General features: G+C 38.3%; 1 pseudogene; it reads right to left on the bottom strand.

Moving 5' to 3' along the window:
- Positions 1 to 17,573: 17,573 nt before the first annotated feature.
- Positions 17,574 to 19,746, bottom strand: LOC101444817 (ski-like protein pseudogene; annotated as a pseudogene).
- Between the last annotated feature and the right edge of the window lie 475 nt (positions 19,747 to 20,221).

The following is a 20,221-nucleotide window of genomic DNA, read 5'->3' as shown; positions in this document are numbered from 1 at the left end:
CCCAGCCGAGACCAGCTGAGCCGCGACAGGCGGGGGACCCGAGCCCAGCCGAGCCTAGCCAAGCCCAGGCAAGCCCAGCCGAGCTGCGGAGGGCAGGGGACCGGAGCCAGCCGAGCCCAGCCGAGCCCAGCCGAGCCCAGCCGAGCCTGGCGGCGGGGTTTCTGTTCTTTGTTTTTTGTTTTTTGTTTGTCTTTTTTTGTTTATTTTTTATTTTTTATTTTATTTTTGTTGTTGTTGTTGTTTTTTAATCCTCTCTTTCCTGTCCCCAATATTCCTCTTATACTATTTTATCTTAACAATACAATAGGTCCTACAGGAAATACCTCACATTTGCTGGGTTTCCTCACCCTCCACTGCCTCATTTTTCTGTGAATAGATTTAGCCTATCTACACTATCCCCTTTCCCCTACAACTTGATATCCTCCACCATCTGCTATCTCTCCTATATTCCATCACCCTTTCTTTGATCTGCAAAGTGTCTAACTCTTAATTTCTAATACTTTTGTTTAGTTTTCCATCTGGTATTCGCCCCTGAAACTATTACCTTTCTTTTCTCTTTCCCTCTCTCACGGAAACAATAGCCTCTTAGTACGTACCACATTCCTCCCATATTCAGTCATCTACCTCATTATAGGTACTTTCCTACTACTATAACTCTACACAATTTACATGATCTAACCTCCATCCTCCCAGAACTCATATTGTTGCTTTGTTAACATATATCACCAATACTACTTCACACTTTTTCCTCCCTTACACAATTGCCTTTCCCCAGCACTAATACTTTCCTTTAAAGTGAGCTTAACTAGCAATAAGAAAGTGGAATAAGAAGAACAAAGTGACAAAGAGAAGATATAACACTTACGCAAAAACAACAGCTAATTAATCTCCAAGACTAGACAAAGAAGCTAAGGAACTGATTAAACCCGTCAAGAAAAAATGTTGACAAGACAGCAACAAAAATCTACAAACCAAACCAGTAATCAGGAAAACATGGCTGAATCCAATCAGGAAGGGGGGCAGGACTTCGCACAAGCAATGAAAGATCTCAGATCATTTATCACCGACAAATTTGATGAAGTAATGAAAGAGGTTAACAGCATGAAGACAACACTTGGAGGGGAAATTGCAGACATGTGCAAAAAAATAACAGATATGATGGAAATGAACACCACAATTCAAGAAATCAAAAATACACTTGCAGCAAATATCAGCAGACTAGAAGAGGCAGAGCAGAGAATTAGTGATGTGGAAGACAGTGCATTGGAAATCAAACAGATAGTAGAAGTGGTCAATAAAAAGGTAGAAAAAATCCAGATAGGACTTAGGGACCTGAATGATAATGCAAAACGCTCAAACATACGTATTATAGGCATTCCAGAAGGAGAAGAGAAGGGAAAGGGGTCAGAAGGACTGTTGCAGGAAATAATGGCTGAAAACTTCCCAAATCTACTGAAAGAGACAGATGTACATATCCAAGAAGCACAGCGCACTCCACTGGCCATAAACCCCAACAGGCCCACCCCAAGATATATACTTGTCAAATTATCCAATGCTCAAGACAAAGAAAAAATTCTAAAAGCAGCAAGAGAAAAGAAAACCATCACATACAATGGAAACTCTATAAGATTAAGTGCTGATTTCTCATCTGAAACGATGGAGGCAAGAAGGCAGTGGTATGATATAGTCAAGGTACTAAAGGAAAAAAATTTCCAACCAAGAATACTCTATCCAGCTAAACTAGCATTCAAAAATGATGGAGAGTTCAAAATATTCACAGATAAACAGAAACTGAAAGAGTATATCAACAAGAAACCTCCCCTTCAAGAAATTCTTAAGGGAGTTCTGCAGGAAGAAAGGAAAAAACAGGACAGTTAGAGATGGAGGAGAGTGTAAAAGCAACAAGAAAGACAAAAATAGAAGGGGAAAATAAAATAATACAAACAAAATATAACAAACACAAATCCAACCAAAATATGGCTACCATAAATAACTCTCTAAATGTAATAACACTGAATGTCAACGGACTAAACTCACCTATCAAAAGATTCAGACTGGGACACTGGATAAGGAAATACGACCCATCTATATGCTGTCTACAAGAGACACATCTTAGACCCAGAGACTCATGGAGGTTGAAAGTGAATGGCTGGAAAACAATCATACAAGCAAACAACAACCAAAAAAAGGCAGGAGTAGCTATATTAATATCAGACAAAATAGACTTTAAATGCGAAACAATTGTGAGAGAAAAAGAAGGATACTATATTTTAGTGAAAGGGACAATCTGTCAAGAAGATCGAACAATCATAAATATTTATGCTCCTAACAAGGGCGCCTCTAAATATGTGAGGCAAACGCTGGAAAAACTAAGTGAAAGAATAGATGCATCTACAATTATAGTGGGGGATTTTAATACACCACTATCAACTATGGACAGAACATCTCAAAAGAGAATCACTAAAGAAACAAAACATTTGAACAGTATATTAGAAGAGCTGGATCTAATAGACATATATAGATCATTACACCCAAACACAGCAGGATATACATTTTTCTCAAGCGCACATGGAACATTCTCCAAGATTGACCATATGCTAGGCCACAAAGAAAGACTTAATGAATTCAGAAAGATCGAAATCATACAAAACAATATCTCTGACCACAGTGGAGTGAAGCTGGAAATTTGCAAGGGACAGAGACCCAGACTCCACACGACAATTTGGAAATTAAACAGCACACTCTTAGAAAAACAGTGGGTCAAAGAGGAAATCTCAAAAGAAATCAATGACTACCTTGAAACAAATGATAATGATGACACAACATACCAAAATTTATGGGATGCAGCAAAAGCGGTACTGAGAGGGAAATTTATAGCCATAAATTCATATATCAAAAAAGAAGAAAGAGCAAAAATTGGAGAACTAACTGCACTTTTGACGGAATTAGAAAAACAACAACAAAGTAACCCAACAGGAAGAAGAAGGAAGGAAATAACAAAGATAAGAGCAGAACTAAATGAAATAGAAAATAAGAAAGCACTTGAAAAAGTAAACAAGACCAAGAGCTGGTTTTTTGAGAAGATCAACAAAATTGACAAACCTTTAGCGAGACTAACAAAGAAAAAAAGAGAAAAGATGCAAATACACAAAATAAGAAATGAGAAAGGCGATATCACCACTGACCCCACAGAAATAAAGACTATCATAAGAGGATACTTTGAAAAACTATATTCCAACAAAAATGACAATTTAGAGGAAATGGACAAATTCCTAGAAACACATAAGCAGCCCATACTGACAAAAGAAGAAATTGATGATCTTAACAATCCAATCACAAGCAAAGAGATAGAATCAGTCATTAAAAATCTCCCAACTAAGAAGAGCCCAGGGCCAGATGGCTTCACAGGTGAATTCTACAAAACATTCCAGAAAGAACTAACACCAATCCTGCTGAAACTATTCCAAAAAATCGAAACAGAAGGAACACTGCCTTATTCCTTCTATGATGCCAACATTACCCTAGTACCAAAGCCAAACAAAGACACCACAAGAAAGGAAAATTACAGACCATTTTCTCTAATGAACCTAGATGCAAAAATACTTAACAAAATACTTGCTAATTGTATTCAACAACACATTAAACAAATTATACACCATGACCAAGTGGGATTTATTCCAGGTATGCAAGGATGGTTCAACATAAGAAAATCAATCAATGTAATACACCATATAAACAGATTGAGAGAAAAAAAACCACATGATTATATCTATAGATGCAGAAAAGGCATTTGACAAAATACAGCACCCCTTCCTGATAAAAACACTCCAAAAGATCGGAATACAAGGAAACTTTTTGAACATGGTAAAGAGTATATATGAAAAACTGAAAGCCAACATTGTTTATAATGGCGAAATCCTGAAATCCTTACCTCTAAACTCAGGAACAAGACAAGGATGCCCATTGTCTCCGCTCCTATTTAACATTGTCTTGGAAGTACTTGCTCGAGCACTGAGACAAGAACCAGATATAAAAGGCATTCAAATTGGAAGGGGAGAAGTCAAAATTTCATTATTTGCAGATGACATGATCCTATATATAGAAAACCCTGAGAGATCTACAACAAAGCTCCTAGAACTCATAAATGAGTTTAGTAAAGTCGCAGGTTATAAGATCAATGCGCAAAAATCAGTAGCATTTCTATACACCAATAATGAGCAAGATCAGGAGGAAATCAAGAAACAAATACCATTCACAATAGTAAATAAAAAATCAAATACTTAGGAATAAATTTACTAAAGAGGTAAAAAACTTATACATTGAGAAATATACAAGATTGTTCAAGGAAATCAAAGAAGACCTAAATAAATGGAAGAATATTCCCTGTTCATGGATAGGAAGACTGAATATTATTAAGATGTCTATCCTACCAAAACTGATCTACTCATTCAATGCAATCCCAATAAAATCAACACAGCCTTTTTTAAGAACTAGAAAAACTAACTATGAAATTTATTTGGAATAGAAAGAGGCCCCGAATAGCCAAAGACATATTGAAAAAGAAAAACGAAATAGGAGGAATCACACTTCCTGACTTCAAAACATACTACAAAGCTACAGTAGTGAAAACAGCATGGTACTGGCATAAGGAGAGACACACAGACCAATGGAATCGAATTGAAAGTTCAGATATAGAACCTCATGTATATAGCCATATAATATTCGATAAAGCCACCAAACCCTCTCAACTGGGAGAGAATGGCCTATTCAACAAATGGTGCCTGGAGAACTGGATAGCCATATGTAGAAGAATGAAAGAGGATTACCATCTCACACCTTATACAAAGATCAACTCAAGATGGATCAAAGACCTAAATATAAGAGCCAAGACCATAAAGACCTTAGAAAGCAGTGTAGGGAAACATCTACAGGACCTTGTAATAGGAAATGGCTTCATGAATATCACACCAAAAGCACGAGCAGCAAAAGAACAAATAGATAAATGGGACTACCTCAAAATTAAAGCCTTCTGCACCTCAAAGGAGTTTGTGAAGAAAGTAAAAAGGGAACCCACACAATGGGAGAAAATATTCGGCAACCATATATCTGATAAGAGACTTATAACTTGCATACATAAAGAACTCATATATCTTGAAAACAAAAAGATAAACAACCCATTTAAAAAATGGGAAAAAGACTTAAACAGACACTTCTCCAAAGAAGAAATACAAATGGCTAGAAAGCACATGAAAAAATGCTCCAAATCTCTAGCAATCAGGGAAATGCAAATCAAAACTACAATGAGATACCATCTTACTCCCATAAGATTGGCAACCATGAAAAAAACAGTAGAATACAAATGCTGGAGAGGATGTGAAGAAAGGGGAACACTCATCCATTGCTGGTGGGAATGCAGAAGGATCCAACCATTCTGGAGGACAGTTTGGCAGTTTCTCAAAAAATTATCCATAGATTTGCCATATGACCCAGCAATACCAGTGCTGGGTATATACCCATCAGATCTGAAAACAAGGACACAAACCGATATATGTACACCAATGTTCATAGCAGCATTGTTCACTATCGCCAAAAGTTGGAATCAATCCAAATGTCCATCAACAGATGAGTGGATCAATAAAATGTGGTATATACACACAATGGAATACTACTCAGCTGTAAGAACCAATACACTACAATCGCACGTGATAACATGGATGAACCTTGAGAATCTTATGTTGAGTGAAGCAACTCAGGCATTGAAGGACAAATACTATATGACCTAAATGATATGAAATACGTTAACTGCCTCAGAGAGCTAGAGTCTGGAAAAGTGGCTTACAGGAAATCGGGGGGTGGAGGAAGGATGTGAGTTAATGTCTGCAGGGGTGGAATCTGTGATGAGCTGGCGGTAAGTATGAGCACAAAGAAGGGACAAAATGGGGGCAAGGGGTTACCTTCGGGTGGGGTTTTCTGGGTTTGAGGGGGGCTCGGGATGGGAAGAGGGGTAATATTGTCCAAGAAATAGGTGGGAGGGAGGGGCAACATACGAATATGGGAGAGTGTCAGAAGTTCGTTGAGAACTAAATGTTGAGTAAAACGTATCAAAGTATAAGTAGGAGGGTTACCTGGTTAGGACGCTCAGGGGGTATGGTCTGATGCGTGATGGACTCCGGAGGGAATAGCTGAAGGCTCATTTTGCCAAGGTGGGTTCTACCATTGGGTGGGGTGGACCCATATCCTGGGGAAGACTAATGCCATTGAATAGAGAGAACTGTATCTCTCGTGAGAAAGGACGGCTCCCAGGGTATTAGATTGGCAGGCGTTGTGGGCCCTAAGGGGAGGGGAAAATGGATGTGGAATGGATGGAACAAAGGTAAATAAGGGGGCAAAAGAGGAGTTATGTGAGAGTACACGAGGATGAATATAAAACAGCTAATATTACACCAAAACATATAGGGGACGACAGACTAATAATGAAAACCATAAGACAAAACATAGGATAACTAAAAAATTTAGAAAACTGTACAGCCTAAAATATGGACCACATAGTAAGCACAAATGTCACCTTGTTTGAAAACTATAGTGTTGGAACTTGTACATCAGTTTCAGGAAATATGATATGAATAAGTTAAAAGATTATTGCTGTGCAAGGGAAAAGGTTTTATGGTGGATCTGGGGAAATACTGTATATTGTATATATGAATTTCGGTGATCTAAGACTCTTCTGAAGCTGACATTATGTTGGGATTCACTTTACGGGAAGTTTTGGATCACAGAGTGGTTCAACAATGGCAGCGGAGGAATACTGATATGGGATGTTATTGACAGGATATATATGGTTGACAGGGAGTTATACAGGGCATATGCCCAGGGTATATGGTAATGTCTATATATACTCATAGTGGAAACAAAAACAACAGCTGGGGGGGGTACTGGGCTCCTGGCCGGGGGGTCACTGTTGTGGGCCCTGGGAAAGCAGCGGCACTCCTCCAGGTGCAATGGCAAGAACCAGGAAGGAAGGAGGGCCCAACAGTGGGCTCGTGATACTAATGGTTACACTTTTGAGTCTATACACCTGCCATAAGAACAAGGCCTAGAGTAGCATTGTGCCTGGGGGTTTCCTCCTGACAGCCTGCATGTTACTCAAATGTGGCCACTCTCACAGCCAAACTCAGCGTGTAGATGCGATGCATTCCCCCCAGCGTGGGACACGACACCCGGGGATGAGCCTCCCTGGCACCGAGGGATCACTACCACATACCAGCTGAAGAAGCAACTAGAAAATGACCTTGAATTAAAGATTCAATGCGGAACAGCAGAATATACCTGTCTACATATAATGACATGACTTTGGGAAGCTGTTTGACCTAATGTAAGGGGGAAATGGAAAGGAGAAATGAGATTATAAGGCTGTGAGTCTCTAAAAAAGAGTCTGGAGGTTGTCAGAAGGAATTCCCCTATGTACAACTGAACAGAGTCTAAGAGACAGATAAGGTAGATACAACCCCAGGTATTGGTTCTTTTGAGGGATAAAGAGACCCACAGGTTCTATGGTCATGGCAGAAGGGGTTCACTGCCATGACAGATAGCCCTTCTTTGGAGCTGGTGTTTCTGCGTGATGGAATTGGACTCAGAGGGGATCTCTTTTCACAAGACTTGCATGCTACTTTATTGGAATTGTAGTTGGTGCTGGGTTTAAGATATATGTAGGGGATTCGAATCTCTGGACTGATAATATGACACCCAGGCCCAGAGCCTCAACAGACTTCAGCTCCTACACTTTGATTTATTGGACTTACTCCACTCAGCTAACATGGAGTTGAAGAAGGTCAACCACCACAACATGGAGCCTAGAGTGTCTACAACTGGAAGCGGGAGGAGTGCATCCAGTACCCATATGGAATCTAAGCCCTCACTTGACATAGATGTGCAATGGACACAACCAATCCAATGTCCACAAAGAAAATGTGGAATGGGTGTGGGAACAGTAGCCATGGTGGCTGCTGGGTGTGGGGAACGGGAGGAAGAGATGAGATGTGGAGGCGTTTTCGGGACGTGGAGTTGTCCTGGATAGTGCTTCACGTACAATTACGGGACATTATAGATCTCCCCAGGGCCCACTGGATGGAACCTGAGAGAGTCTGGGCTATGATGTGGACCATTGACTATGGGGTGCAGTGATGCTCAGAGATGAACTTACCAGGTGCAATGGATGTGTCATGATGATGGGAGAGAGTGTTGCTGTGGGGGGAGTGGGGGTGGGGGGCGGTGGGGTTGAATGGGACCTCATATTTTTCATAATGTAATGAAAAATAAATAAATAAATAATTAAAAAAAAAAGAATGAATACACTACAAACACACATGATAACATGGATGAATCTTGAGAACCTTATGTTTAGTGAAGCAACCCTGGCATTGAAGGACAAATACTACATGACCTCAATGATATGAAATAAATAAACCAAGCTGCCTCAGATAGCTAGAGACTGTATGATAGGCTTAAAGGAAAATGGGGCCAGAGGAAAGATGTAAGCTGACACCTACATGGGTGAAATCTATGATAATCTGGAGGTAAGTATGTGTACAAGGAAGGGACAAAATGGAGACATAGGGCTATCTTTGGGTGGGGTTTGTGGGCTTGAGGGGGGCTAGGGATGGGAGGCTGGGTAATATTGCCCAAGAAATTGAGGGGAGGATGGGGCAACATACAAACATAGAAGATTATCAGGTATTTGGTTGAGAGAATAATGCGGACAAAACTTTTTCAAAAATATAATAAGGAAGGTTGCCTGTTTAAGATGCTTAAAGGGGATAATCTGAGGCAGTACAGGCTCCTAGGGAATTTGTGAATGCTCATTTTGCCATAGTGGATTATATCATTGGTTAGAGACCCATATAATGAGAGCGAAGGTATACCCACATCCTGGAGAGGACCTCTGCCCTCAAATAGAGGTAATTGTATCTCTCAAGAGAAATGGTGGCTCCCAGCGCATTAGGGATGTTGAGCATGTCAAGCCCTCAACACTGTTGCAAGTATCTCTGAACATGGCCCTTCAAGCGATGAAGATTGACTGTCACTGTGGGTCCTAAGGGGAGGGGGAAAGAGGTATTGAAAAGATAGAATCAATGTAACTGTGTGGGCAATAGAAGTGTTCCACAAGAGTGGATGCAAGGATGGATATAAGACATGTAAAATTACACCAAAATAAAAGGGGCTGATAGTCTAAAATGTAAATCATATTGTAAAACTTAAGATAACTAAACATTTAGAAAATTTATAGTCTAAAATATAAAGCACAATGTAAACACAAATGTTACCTTGTTTGAATGCTATTGTCTCAATATCTGTATATCAGTTACAGTAAATATAATATGAATATGTAAAAAGATTATTGCTGTGGAAGGGACAAGGTTTTATGTTGCATATGTGGGAGTACTGTATATTTTATATATGAATTACTGTGATCTAAAACTCATGTGAAGATAAGCTTAATAATTCAAAAATGAAAGAAATAGATAGGATGTAGACACTGAGGTAAAGACGGAAGTAGTTGCCTTGCCAATTTGCATATAGGCAACATTAATTGCAGTGATGGAAGGCAAAACATCAAAAAGAAAGCTTTTGCATTTTTAAATTTTTTGATACCCGAATTAATTTTACCTTAATTTTTCCAAATTAGTATGTATTCTATATCTAACCTTTAAACTCATTGCTATATTCCATTTTACTATTAATGGAACCTGGCAATATATTGGGCTTCACTTTTCAAGAAGTTTTGGATCACAGAGAGATTCAACAATGGCAGTGGAGGAATACTGGTGAGGGATGTTATTGGCAGGGAACACATGATTGGCAGGGAGTTCTACAGAGCATATATCCAGGGTACATAAAAATGTGTGGATATCTTCATAGTGGATACAATTTAAAAAAAAAAACTGAGAGAGTGCTGAATTCCTAGCCAGGGGAGCTCTATCATAGTCCCTAAAGGAACAGCAACAATCCCCCAAGTGCAATGGCAAAGACCAAAAAAATGAAGGTCCAAAAATGAGCCCCTGATACTAATGACTATGCTTGTGAGCCTGTGCACCTGAAATAAGAACAAGGCCTAGACTGCAGGGTGCCTAAGAGTTACCTCCTGAGAGCCTCCATGTTGCTCAAATGTGGCCAGTCTCAAAGCCAAACTCAACATGTAAATGTGTTGCCTTCCTCCCAGCATGGTACATGACTCCCAGGAATGAGCCTCCCTGGCACCAAGGGATTACTACCAAGTACCAGCTGATGATGTAACTAGAAAATGACCTTGAATAAAAGGGTCAACTTGGACCAGCAGAGTATCTCAGTGTACATATAATACCAGGAGTTAAAAATGCTTTTTGACCTGAATCAAGGGGGGAAATGTAAAGGATAAAGGAGTTTAAATGGCTATGAGTCTCCAAAAAGAGTCGGGAGTTTATCAGAGGGGTTGCCCTTATGCACATCTCAGCAGAGTCCCAGAGACAGATAAAGTAGATTCAACCCCGGGTATTGGTTCTTCTGAGGGCTACAGAGACCCACAGGTTCAATGGTCATGGTAACTGGAGTTCAGTGCCATGTCAGTTGGCCCTTCTTTGGTGTTTGTGTTTCTGTGTGATGGAGCTGAACTCAGATGTGATCTTCATTCACAAGCCTCTCCAGTTACTTTTACCAGAACTCTAGTTGGTGCTGGGGTTTAATATACTTATACTAATGGGACTTGAATCTCTGGACTGACCATGTGCTAGCCTGGCCCTGAGCCTCATCAGACTTCAGCTCCTACACTCTAGCTTCTTGGACTTACCCCACTCAGCTAACATGGAGTTGAAGAAGGTCAACCACCACACTATGGAGCCAAGTGTGCCTACAACTGAAAACAGGAGGATTGTATTCAGCATCCATGTGGAATTTAAGCCTCCTCTTGATATAGATGTGGAGTGGACGCAACCATTCCAAGGTCCACAGGATGGAGGAATAGAGTATGGATTAGAGTGGACTTACTGATACTCTATTCATGAACTATTGTGATTAGTAATAGAAGAAAGTGTGACATTGGTGTGGAGAAAGTGGCCATGGTGGCTGCTGGGGGTAGGGAGTGGGAAGAAGAGATGAGATGTGGGGGCATTTTTGTGACTTGGATTTGTCCTGGGTGGTGGTGTAGGGAGGGTTAACAGACATTGTATGTCCTCCCATGGCCCACTGGGTGGACTGTGGGAGAGTGTGGGCTATGATGTGGACCATTGATCATGAGGAGCAGCAGTGCTCAGAGATGTATTCACCAAATGCAATGAATGTCTCATGATGATGGAGGATATTGTTGTAATGGAGAGAGGAGTGGGCAGAGGGTGGTGGGTGGTATATGGGGACCTCATATTTTTTGAATGTAATATATAAAAAATAAATAAATAAATAAATAAAGACAGGAAAATAAAGTCTATTCCAACCAATATAAACACACACACACACAATAATATGTAAATGCAGCTAAACAAATTGTGGAAGCCTTACTCCTAAAAAATTCTGTCCATGCACTTTTATCTCATCTAATCCCAAGAACAAATTCAATTTTCCCTCCAGTGCTTAGAAAAATACACAAGTGAACACAGAGTAATTAAGTGACATAGTCACCTTCTTATTAGTGAAGAAGAGGAAAAATGCTTAATCATATTCACATCTCACAAAACAAATCTCATATTCTATTTTCTTTCTTTTGCACTAATATAATACCGCCTTTGCTTTTGCTACAAAAACATTATATTATTCTTAGCTATATTCTGTTACGTTAGGTACATATTTCCCATGTATCACCACATTCTTAAAATCCTTTAGTAGAAGAATAATGCTATAATTATATTAACCACAATCCTCATCTACTTCTAAAATCGTTGTTATACTTTCCCAATATTATTCTTTAGCCATCCTCCAACTAACATTTAAGTTTGCTTTTAGTCCCTTAGTATTGCTTTATAATTCTCCTGTAAGAATTACAATACATCATGCACCAGAATCCCTAGATCTGCTTTTAGAGTCAAAAACATGAAAGTTTATGTTGATCCTAAATAGGGAGTGATCATGAAGAAATCTAAAATGTGAGATCCAAAAGGCTAGAAATGAAGTATTTCACACCAATGCCCAGACCTGCCAGAACTAGTTGTTTTCAGCCAACCATCTGGTATGCTTTTAAATTAAATGGGAAAAATATAATTTGCTCATAAATGCATCTTGGGTAAAGTTATCATACCAATTTAATGAAGCCACTACTAACTTATCTCCCTTCCTAGTCCAGAGCCTTCAGAATCTACTCCTATGCATAATATAGAGAATTTGCCTATAGAAATTAGCACCATTTTCTTGCAGTTCCTTTTGAGTATAAGCCCTCTTCTCTAAGGTTTCACTTTATAATTTTTATACTTCCAACTCAATTTGGGGTCTGACTCCACTTGTGGGCTAGGAACAATGATGGGGCTGTGGAATTGGGTCATGAGGAGAGTTGACATACTTTTGTAAACTGTAGCAGTTAATGTCCTCATTACAAACTAATGGTTAGTTTAGGTAGAAATTGAATCTATTAATATTTATTAGCTAGCTCACCAAGTTAAGACCGAGTTTACAAAATAACTCCCAGAACCATAATCAACCTCAAATAGAAAGCAGCCATCACCACTCTAACCCCAGAACTATGCCTCTCCTGCCACTAGAGTTCACAGCCTTGCCAGTGGGTACTAGTTTGGAATTTGTGCTCCTGAGTGTGATGGAGTTGGACTCCCATGTGACTTCTCTATACATGCCTCTTCTGTCACTTATAGTGAACCTATGGTTGGTGATGGTGTTGGTATTTACCCAGGAGACTTGAATCTCTGGTCGGTCCATTGCCAGCTGGGTCCTGAACATCAGCAGTATTGTAAAACCTCCTCTTCAGTTCACTGGACTTACAAATGTCAGGTAAAAAGGAGGTGAGGATGGTCAGTCACCACACAAAAGAACCAAAAGTGTCTACAAGTGCAAGCAGGAGAATCTCAGTCCATCAGCCATGTGGGATCTAAGCATCCTCTCAGTTTAGAGGTGGAATGGGAATACCCATCCCAGGAGCCTCAGGATGGAGGAATAAAATAGGCATTAGAGTGGACTTACTGGCATTCTACTATAGAATTATTGTGACTCTAGCAATGGATGAAATTATATCATTGGTGTGGAGACAGAGGTCATGGGAGTTGCTGTAGGCAGGGAGAAGAAAAAAGAGATGGGATATGGGGGTATTTTGGGGACTTGGAGTTGTCCTGAATGATATTGCAGGCACAGATGGAGGACATTGTATATTCTGCCATAACCCAGTGAATGCACTGGGAGAGAGTGTAAACTACAATGTAAACTACGTTGTAGCAGTGCTACAAAATGTATTCATTACATTAATGGATGTACCATCCTAATGAAAGAAGATGTTGATGTGGGAAGAATGGGGGTGTGAGAAATGGGTTACATGGGAACCTCATAATTTTTAATGTAACATTTTGTGTGATCTATGTATCTTAAAAAAAAGAAAATTTAAAAACTACATTTTTTTCACCTGACCTGATTAGGCCACATAGTAATATGAAGAGTGGGTGCTGTTTAATGTTCCAGATATCAGTGTGTGCTCATACCCTGTAACCAACCCTCAGAAGAGCTAGTTATTTTTATTTCCACAGAGTATAGTTACTCCAATAAATGGTTATAGGATCATTTGTTGAAGAATGGGTGAAAAACTACTGAATATATTTCTGTTACATTGTGGAACCTTCCTGAGCTTTCATGGCTTCTCCTTAGTAAATGGACTCTGAAGCTTAGAACTGGTTCATAACTTGAAACTGGGCATGGGATTGTGGGTTTCCACTGTGTCAATTGACATAATCCATAATCTGCTCCTTTGTTATTCATCTTGCTTGCTTGTCATTATTAGTAAACTAATACTTCATTGGCTGCTTATCTATCTCCTTCCTAAGAACACTGAGGTAAATTAGGCATCAGTACAGATTCCTATAAATCATGGTATTCAGGTTGCCACTATGGTCTTATTGCCCATCACAATAATTAAGTTCACTTAGTACTTGCCTATTAGACATAGTTTACTGGCCTCAGATATATCATGATCTCATTGTCCCCACTGATACTAAATAACCCATACCCTGATCTTCTCAATGATTCTACTACTGTTCTCATAATGTTAATTCCTTAGTATGTTATTAAAGGGAGGCCTCCTGGAGAACATAGTTTGATGACACAATAGTTTGATGGATTATGGATTATGTTCTTGTCTCAAACACTCAGCCCAAAAGAATATAAACACCTATCATAACTTTCCTTCCTCAGTACTCAGAAAGGCAGTACTGGACACTCTAAATCATTTATTGTATGCCTCTATTGTGTCCTTGTCAATACATAAAATTCTTACTTATAGGACAGTTTTATCATATCATCTATCCTCTTCCCCACTTCATACCCTCAAGATCCACTTCCTTCTTATCAATTTTATTAATATATATTAATAAAGCATAAATCCACATAAAGTGTACAATCAGGGGTATTCAGGGTAATCACAGAGTTGTGCATTCATCACTGCTTTTCTTATGATCCTGTGTTGAACCACCCTGCATACCTGGGTAAAACCTACCTGATAACATTGTGTAATTCTTTGAGTGTGCTTTTAGATTCAGTCTGCAGTATTTTGCTGAGGATTTTTGCATCTACATTCATTGGGGATTTTTGTCTCTAGTTTTCTTTTCCTGTAAGATCTTTTTCTGATTTTGGCATTAGGATGATGTTGACTTCCTATAATTTCATTGATACTGTCCTTTCCTGTTCAAATTTTTGGAAGAGCCAAATAAGATTTTATTAGGTTCTCTTTGTAAGTTTGGTAGACATCATCTGCTTTTCATCTTTGGGATGTTTTTTGATGACTGTTTCAATCTCTTCACTTGTGCAAGGTTTGTTGAGGTCTTCTATTTCTTCCAGGGTCAGTGTAGATGGTTCATGTGGTTCTAAGAATTGGTCTATATCATCTACATTTTCTAGCAAATTTTTGGCTTACTTTGTTCACAGTATCCTCTTATGATCTCTCTTTTTTCTACAGTGTTGGTGGTAATGTCACACCTCTCATTTCTAATTTTATTTTTTATTTTTATATTCTCTCTTTTTTTCTTTTTCAATCTAGCTATGGTTTTTTTTATTTTGTTGATTTTCTCAAAGAATTAAATTTAGTTTTGATGATTCTATTTTTTTGTTGTTCTTGATTTCTTTTGTTTCTTCTCTGATCTGCATTTCTTTCATTTGAATGGGTTTGGAATTAGTTTGCTGTTCTCTTTCTAGTTCCTCCAGTCATGCTGTTAGAGCTTTAGTTTTAGCTACCTTCTGTTTTATTGTAAGCATTGAGGGCTTTGTAAATTTCCCTCACAAATGTACCTTTGTGGCGTCCTATAGCTTTTGAAATGTTGTGTTCTCATTTCCATTCATCTCATGATATTGCTGAATTATCTCACAATTTCTTCTTTGACCCATTGATTATTTAAGAGTATGTTGTTTAATCTTTCTATATTTCTGACTTCTCCCTTTTTCCATCCATTATTGAATCCAACTTCATTCTGCTATGATCAGAGAATGGATTCTGTATGATTTCAATCTTCTTAAATTATTCAGACTTGTCTTGTGACCCAAAATATGGTTTATCTTGGAGAAGGATTTATGAACACTTGTAAATAATGTATATCTTGCTGTTTTGGAGTGCAATGCTTTATAGAGGGCTATTAGGTATAGTTCATTTTTCATATTATTCAAGCTCTCTGTTTCTAAATCTGTCCTCCATAAAGATGTCCTATTCAATACTGAGATTGGTGTATTGAAATCTCCAAATAATATTGTAGAAATATCTATTTCTCACTTCAGCTTTGCCAGGGTGTGCCTCATATATTTAGGTTAGGTGCATAAAATTTAAGATACTTATTTCTTCTTTATGAATTGAATTGCTCTTTTTATTCATGTATAATGACCTTCTTTATTCCTTTTAACAGTTTTTGTATTTAAAATCTTTTTTTTCTAATATTAGTATTGCTACTCAAGCTCATTTTTGGTTACAATTTCCATAGAAAAACCTTTTCCAAAATTTCACTCTTACTCTGATTATGTCCTTACATTTGAAGTGAGTCTCTTATAGATAGTACACAGTTGGCTCATTGTCTTAATCCATTCTATCAATCTATGTTTTTTGATTGGGGAATTCAAGCCATTACCATTCAATGTTATTACTTTAAAGACATTAATTACTTCATTTGTCCTTCATGTCTCTGTTATCATATCATTCTATTTTCTGCCTTTTACCTTTAATTTACCCTTCCAATTATTCTTCTACAAATTTACCACCTTTTCTTTCCCTTTTGGGCTGCAACACTCCCTTTATTATCTCTTATAATTATTTTCTTTTGATAACATATTCTATCAGTATTAGTTTGTCTGTGAAGACTGCATTCACCCTAATTTTTCAAGGACATCTTTGCTGTACACAGAATTTTTGGCTGGCATTTTTTCTTTTCCCATATGCATTAAGCACATGATACAACTTTCTTCTCTCTTTCATGATTTCTTTTTTTTTTTTTCAGGAATTATTACTTTTTTATTCCCTCTTCTGAAGTTGCTACATAAAAACATTTTCTAAATATAACATTTAAACCGAGAAAACAAATTATAACTGCCCTTGTTTTTAGCAGCAGTGCATAAAGCATGTATCCCCTTCCCCATTGTGCCCACAAGGTACACTGCTACCTCATCAGTGAAATTCCTCTTTTCACAAAAAAAACTCAAAAGAACTGGTGAAAATTTGTTCCAAATCTGAATCTGAATAAAAAGCAACATTTTGTGTGTAATGATGACTATTCATTATCAACTTATGAAAAAAATAGAGATTCAACTTTACATATTTGAAATATGAAGCCACCGTTTTATCTAAAACTGAATCTGAAATATGGATAACAAAAATGACCACAGCTATTCTTTCCATCTCAAAATGCGGTTTTAAAAACACATATTCAGGGGAGTGAATGTAGCTCAAGCAGGCGAGCACGTGCTTTCCACATGGGAGGTCCCGGGTTTGGTTCCCAGTGCCTCCTAAAACCAAAAAAACAAACAAGCAAACAAACTAAAAAAAACAACTCAGGGAAGCCAATGTGGCTCATTGGTTGAGCACTGGCTTCCCACATACGAGGTCCAGGGTTCAATCCCTGGCCCTGGTACATAAAAAGGTAATAATAAAATAAAAATTAAACAAACATACATACAACTGTTAAGTTTGCATTAGAACTATAGGCAGGTTGGGGGGGAGAGAAAAAGTACAAAGAAACAGACATTTTCATTCATTTGGAAAATGTAAAAATTCATGTACTAATATATATATAATCTCTTCACTTTCTCTGATCATCAAATGGGTAGAATGCCTTGTTATCTCCATGCAGATAAGTTGTTCAGAATTCAATTACCAAAACAAGCAAGCAAACAAAAACCCTGTCATAAGTACACAGATGAATCCTTAAAGGTTTCTATTCTTTAGTAGTCTTTGATGATTTCAAAATTTTCAGCTTTAGCTCTTTGATCATCGTCTCTTGCCTCCTGTTCCTGTCTGAGTTCATCTTGGAGTTCTTGCCTATCAGCCTCAGCATGGTCCAACCTCTGTCTCAGCTCTGCCAACTGTGCTGCATATTCAGCCTCTTTGTCTTTTTCTAAATTTGAGTCACAGGTACATTTTTTGCTTCATTACCTGCTCCAATTTTTTTTTCTAAGTCTTTTTGCTCAACATAAAATTCTTCCATTCTTTGAGCATGTTCATTCTGCAAAGATTCAAGCTCTTTCTGTAAATTCTGCTGTTCTTCAGTGAGTTCCTTCATAGCTTTTGAACTACTCAACATTTCCACTTCCATCTGAAGTTGTTGCTTCTTCTGCAAAATTGAATACAGTTTTTCCTGTTGTTTTATGTAAGTTTTCATTACTTCTTCCATTATTTTTCCCTTATCATCCACACAAGTAACATCTTTGACAAGAAGTGGAGATAAAGCTGCAGCAACATGGCCAGTTTCCATCTCGGTTGTGTCTCTAGTTTTAAAGTTGCAAGTAGTAGACTCAGATTTCTTTTTACTTGCAGAATTATTTGAGATTGATGAATCTGAACGGCTACATAATTCTCTACTTGTTTTTAAATCCATTTTCTCTTGTTCTTCGAGTGAGACATCTGGATAAGACACCATTTTTTGATGTTTGCCACTACTGTGAGGCTTCTCTGACAGTCTCAGTATGGACCTACTTGCCTCTGTCTTTGTGACCTCTTTACCCTAGGATACAGCAGACGTAAGAGACACATTGGGTGCAACTACTTTATCACACATATATAAGCAGTAGCTGGGGTGTAAAAATGAATGTGCCTGAGAAACATGGTCACCTTCCTGCTTTATAACAGGATACCATGACTGTAATTCCATTCCTGATGGTGTATCTGTCTTGGACTGAGTTCTTTTTCCATTTCTCATGCTAAATTTCTCCTTCATTTCTTCTAAAACTATCTTCAGTTTCTTTTCTTCAAGTATCCCTAAGTATTTTTGGTTCACATGAAGATAGCAATGCCATTTGGCAGATTCAAAGCCCCAGTGGCAAGTCCTTTTGTCAGGTGATCTGTGGGAATGCATCACAAATGTCTGGGGTGCAAACATTCCACAGCTCTCCAGACACTGAATACACGGAGCATCAGGCTGAACATAAAACTGCAGTGCAAACAGACCCTGACATTTGCCCAAGCATTCGTGTTCCACTTCAAAGGCACTGCCAGTTTCCTTTAGCTGGGCCAATGAGTTTTTAGCAGAAAGCATGCTACCATTTTGAGGAAAAGTGCGTGGTCGCAATAAAGCGTTACATAGTCTTTGTGCATCAGTTAATGTGATCAGCCCACAGGATGGGGCATTGAACGGAAGAATTCCCAGGACTTTTAAAATATGAAACTGGTCTGAAGTGCACCTTGAGCAATATATGTACAATTCATCACACACAGTATTTATTTGCTGGAGTGAAAATTCTCGGAGCACAGAATTTAAGACTTGGGGCAAACAGAGTCTCTTCTCTCCTCCAACCTGAAAACATGAAATAGACTCCCCCTCCAACACGGTCTGGGTGAGTTCTGTGGAGCTATCAGAAGGGATGAGGAGGGGGCCAGGAAGAACCTGAGGAGAATGGAAGGGGCAGAAATACAGTAGGTGACATGCTTTCTTGAGAATACCGTGCAGAAAATGCTGCTGGCCCACCCAGAGAGCTCTGACTACTTAAATGAAATTGTGCCAATGTATGTTTCAAACTGGGATTTAAATTTAAAGGTTCAGGCACAGAGGCACAGTTTCGCTTGACATGCTCTCCATCCGTTTCCATTGGTGCTTCTCCATAGTCTTCCAAGTGTTCCTTCTTTACTGTTGGCATCTTGTTTATCATCATTTTTCCATTTGCATGAATGTCTGTCATCATTTTTTTCACTGGAGGGCTGCCTTCATCTCCCATCCCATGCAGTTTTTTATTTGAGCCCTGAACCAAGGAAAAATTTGTCTGTAGGCTTTCCATTGCTAAATTATTGTTTTAAATAACTAAGCCTGAGATTGGCATTTTTACTTGGTTGCTGATTTGAAGGGAGAAAAATGTATATATAAATACTTACGGTAACTTACTCTCATAGGAAATTTAAACTTCCCGCCTCCTTAAATTACTCAATAGACTTTGCAACTTTGTTTTGGTTCTGCCTAAACTCTAATATAGTTTCAGTGCAGATTCTCTAAAATTTCTCGTTTTGCCTCAAATAATAAAGAATATAAATTTTAAGAGACAGGAAGCCTTTATGTTTTCTTAAATTCCTCAGATATATGTATTAAAATAAAGTTACCAATTTTCTTAATTCAAGATTTCCAGGTTCAATGCAATGCTTTTGTCAAAGTTGTTTTAAAGCAAACATATGGAAAGTTTATGTCATTACTTGTTTCATCACACCAGACTCAAATACAAGTTAAAATGATGCAGCCAAATTTAATTTTTGCCCTTGGGGACACAAAAACTAATATTTTAAAGTATCTTTTAAAAAAAAATGATGGTCTGTGGGTCAGTGTCGACAAATTGAAGACTTGCAGATATCCTCACACCAGTAAAAAGCCTCTGACTCCACTTG

The sequence above is a fragment of the Dasypus novemcinctus genome, chromosome 30 (assembly GCF_030445035.2).
Source record: "Dasypus novemcinctus isolate mDasNov1 chromosome 30, mDasNov1.1.hap2, whole genome shotgun sequence".
Taxonomy (NCBI): Eukaryota; Metazoa; Chordata; class Mammalia; order Cingulata; family Dasypodidae; genus Dasypus; species Dasypus novemcinctus.
The sequence above is the reverse complement of the archived record's forward strand: the minus strand, read 5'-3'. Positions and strand labels throughout refer to the sequence as shown.